This window comes from Lycium barbarum, chromosome 10 (genome assembly GCF_019175385.1).
Source record: "Lycium barbarum isolate Lr01 chromosome 10, ASM1917538v2, whole genome shotgun sequence".
Classification (NCBI taxonomy): Eukaryota; Viridiplantae; Streptophyta; class Magnoliopsida; order Solanales; family Solanaceae; genus Lycium; species Lycium barbarum.
The window spans coordinates 9217142-9221778 of NC_083346.1; positions in this window are offsets into that span (position 1 = coordinate 9217142).

A 4637-nucleotide genomic window follows, 5' to 3' on the forward strand; every position below is an offset into this window, starting at 1 on the left:
TGGAAAATAGCAAGATACCCCGTAAAATTAGTTGGGTTAAACAGAGTTACCAGTACCTGTCAACAATGGAGAGCTAAAATTTTCACCAACGAGATTCAAAATATTATGAAATAACACACAAAGAAGCAAAGGGGATTAACCATATATTATACGTACACATAAGAAAAAATCATTCCTGACCGTATAATACAATATAATTATCCGGCGAAAGAACCTCCCAGCTCCGAACATGCTTGTACTTGTGGAAGGTAGTTGGAGGAATCCCGTGAAATTAGTTGGATTTATCTACACAAAACGCATTAGTCGAAAAACATATGAATATTGGGAATGTAAACCTCCAACACAATTACTTTATTGTCTCTATATCACACCAAATACACTCTTAACCGCAAAGCGTAATCTCAATAACAATTTAATAATGTGAGATATAATTTTTAAGTTAAAAAATAAAAATATAAATCTAACCATTTCAATTAATATCGGATTATCTGAACCACGACCTGCTGATAGTTCCTAAAATTTTCCTCTAGAGTTGTTCTTAGCATCAATTCTGTGATGACCTTTGGGATACAAATTGGCCCATTTGCACACAATTGAGCAGTCATAGGCCCAGTTTTGAATAACAACTTTTGGGCCTAACGAGAGTTTTCTTCTGTTTTTTTGCGCGGATTGTCCGCCATTTGGGGTTGTCTTTAATTTATGTCCTTCAAATTGATGGTCTTTAATTTTTAACCTTTGCCTAATACCCCGAAGTTCTGGGTTTGAACCCCAGCTCAATAAAAAAAAAATAAAAAAAAAATTCGCAAGGAAGATGTTTAGATTCGTAAAACTCTGGCTTCAAAATTCTAGCCATGCAAAACCTACCTTAAAGCAGAATTTTACCTTCAGGCCAAAATTCTGTCTTAAGGCAGAGTTTTGCCTTCAAAATGGATCAGATTCAGTTGGTGTTCGTTATACATTACTTTGGCTAAGGAATGGGAAGGACAAACCCTTGAAATGGCTTCAGTGGATGGAGAACCAAGCAGATCGGTAATCAGATCCAATTGGTGGACGGGAAATAATGTCTTAAGGCAGAATTTTGCAAAAGCAGAGTTTTGAAGACAAAACTCTGCCCTGGGAATCCAAACTTTACCTTGTGATTTTTTTTTAAAATTTTTGGTTGAGCGGGGGTTCGAAGTAGAAACCAAGAGATTGGCTAAAAATTAAAGACTACCAATTTGAGGGATAAAAATTAAAGACCACTCCCAGCGAAGGTCAATCCTGCAAATTGCCCAGTTTTCTTCGAGTTTTGGGCTAGCTTAATGGGTATAATGCATCTTACAACTTAATTTAATTTAGGCAATTTGCACGATTGTCCTTCACACAGATTGGTCTTTAATTTTTGTCACTCAATTCGCTGGTCTTTAATTGTTTTCCCTTCACTTAAAAGGTGGCCGAAAATACTTCGACAATCTCGATTCGAAACACAGCAGAGTCAAAAATAATAATAATTTCGCAAGACCTATGCCTATTCAGGCGAAGTTACATAGAACCTATGCCGGAGACGACAAACTTTTGGCAAAAGCGTTGCTTTGCGAATTATTTTTTTGATTGAGCGGGGGTTCGAACCTAGAAACTCAGGGTATTTTCGGCCACTTTTTTAAGCGATGGACAAAAATTAAAGACCCGCAATTTGAGGGACAGAAATTAAAGACCACCCCAAAAGAAGGACAGTCCACGCAAAAAAAAAAATGATTAAATTTGACTGTCAATAGCTTTAGTTCAAGTCTTATATTTGTATTTAAAAAATTAAAAAATATGTACAAAAATTAAATTCCGAACTCAGTTACTAATACCTCATGTCGTTACAGAACCCAGTTACTAACTACTAGTGTCGCTACAGAACCTTGCTACTAACTACTAATGCCGCTATAGAACTTGATGTCATTCTAGCACCAATTACTAGCACCTAATGTAGCTATCCAAAAAAATGTAGAACCATAAAATTAAATTTTGACTACGTCTTTGTGTTCGAGCCATAAAAATAAAATAGATTGTGATGAAAAGTGCTTTCTCTTTTAACAGGTCTCATGCGATGTGAGTTTAAATTAATCCGAAAATTTCTTCACTACCGAAACGGATTGAAAAGTTAGTGATTTTGCTTCGATATCACGAACTCGGACTAGGTGATAAATATAGGCTTTAGCTATCATCTTCGTTGACCTCAGCAAGTAACGCATACTGGAACAAAAAAAAAAAACATTATTTTCTGATGTATTTTAATAAGGATGATGTTACTTGAGGGGCATGGCAACCAAATTAGGACCAGTCAAAGGGTGGCAGTGTGATGTGATTATTTAACGTGGCTCCACAAATTAATTAGATTCCACTTTGAGGGGAAAAACATTATTTAATAAAAATGAATAAATAGTACTTAAAGTAGTAGTCATTTTATCTCTCTCTCTCTTCTTGTTTGCTTGAGCAAGAAGAGAAGACGTGGACAAGAAAAGTTGCTTATCCAAGATGCTCTTTACTTTATTATTGACTCTACAAAAAGAAATCCTCCATGTTCTGCCGAAAAGGACCTCTATTCATTGTCGTGTTTAATCAAAATCCTTTTTTATTTGTGAACTTATCCTTTTCCTCAGCTTTCTTGCTTTGTACTTTGCTTTATATCTTTATGAGTTTAAAGGGGATCTGATTAATTTTTTGTTCATAAGTTGGTCAACCCAATTTATAGTTTTACAATTTATAAGCACTTTAATTTGATCAACTTTTATGATTTTATCTTTTATAATATTATAATTTTCAAAATATTCTTTCTAAAATTGTAATTTTTATCTATTTCTCTATTCTATTTTCGTCATTCATCCTTTTCTACGTACATAAATTTTAAAAATTTATACTATTTTCAAATTGCTTTGAGGGCATTTCGCTCATTTTGATAAAAAAAGAGTGTTTATTATTGTTATTTTATCAAACACATTAGTTGTTTATTATCAACTCAACAAACACTTTTTTATAAGCTAATCCAGTCGGGCTTCAGGTTATATGGACTGATAATGTATAGATTCTTTTACACTAACACTATAGTTTAACTTATGATAATAACTTAGCTATCATTTTTATTAGGTCACCAGTTAATAATTTTTATCAGAAAATTTTATTTATAATTATCTCATAAATAACCTGATTATATAATTATTTTAAAAGTATTTTCTTGTTCATTTATTAATATTTTGGGAGTATCTAGAACGTGACTTGCTTAAGACTTTGTTTGGTTTTATTCTTTTTGAAGCTTTCGATTTCTTCCTTTTGTTGTTTTACTTGTATTAGATTCTTCTAACTTTTTAAAACTCGTGCTTCCATGGAAGATTTTGCAAAGTGGTGGGATCCTGAATTTTCGTGTTATCACCTATCATGAGAGCAATACTTTGGAAACTTGTCACACCAGGATTCTATTTTTTAGAAAAATGAATAAATACTAGCCACTTGAAATACGTCTAGAAATTGCATTTTCCTTTTTTAGATTTTAGAATTTGCAATTATCTTTTGTATTTGGCAAGTAACTTTTGTTGCTAATAAATCATCGAGACCCCTAGTTACTTGTAAATAAAGTAAATACCGAAAAGACATTTATTTTATTAGTTTACAATAGTGATGTGATGATATATATTACAAAACAATTAATTGTTCTTTAGGTTTGGAATACTGTTTGGATATTTGAGATGAATACTTCGTTGGCTTTTCACTAATAAAAAATATGAATTCTGTACCAATGTTTTTGTTATAACGTCACCGAAATTATGAGATTTTTGATGAAAGTTCGTAAAATAATATGTTCGGCTAGTCAATTTTTGATTGATTCCGTCGGAAAATTTCATTGGAAGTTCGAGCTGCTTAGTAGCACTCTTCTAGTCTAGATATACCTAAATGATTAATTAATATAATAAATCGAAATATCATCAAATTAACGTGTTAAAAGTAAAGCAATTGAATTTGCTTTACGTGTTTTTGTTTTCATTTTGGTCTTCAATAACAACAAAATATGCAGGTGAAACATCCTATTTAGTCTAAAATCTGCTTAATTTCGTTCTTTTTATAGAAAAAACGTGACTTTCTTACCATTTTTAAGCATCACAACACGATGATGACTAATTGGAAAACATCTCTCACTTGAACATGACTTTACTATAAATAAACTTCAAAATGATTCAAATTCTTAAACAGATGCTAAGCAGCACAAAAATCACATTTATACCTAATTATTTATCAAGCATATATACATAACAACTTACAATGGGAAAAAACAGTTTGCTTAGTTATTACTCCCTACTAATAGTCTCTATTTATGAGCATTACGTGTTTGTAATATATATATTTTATATTTCCTCCAACTTTTAACATTTTTAAGTCAAGAACGTTCTTGACTTAAAAATGTTAAAAGTTGGAGGAAATATAAAATAGTGGAGTTTCTAAAAAATATTTATAATTGTAATCCTATTCATCGTAAAAGAGCGAAGTCGCAACTCGAGAAAGGTAAATAAAAGTCTATTACTCCCTATCAAAAAAAGAGTTCACTTAGCTTTTTACACACTCCTTAAGAAAATACTAACTCCTAGATAAAAATAAGTAATTTGACTAAACTACCCCTAATT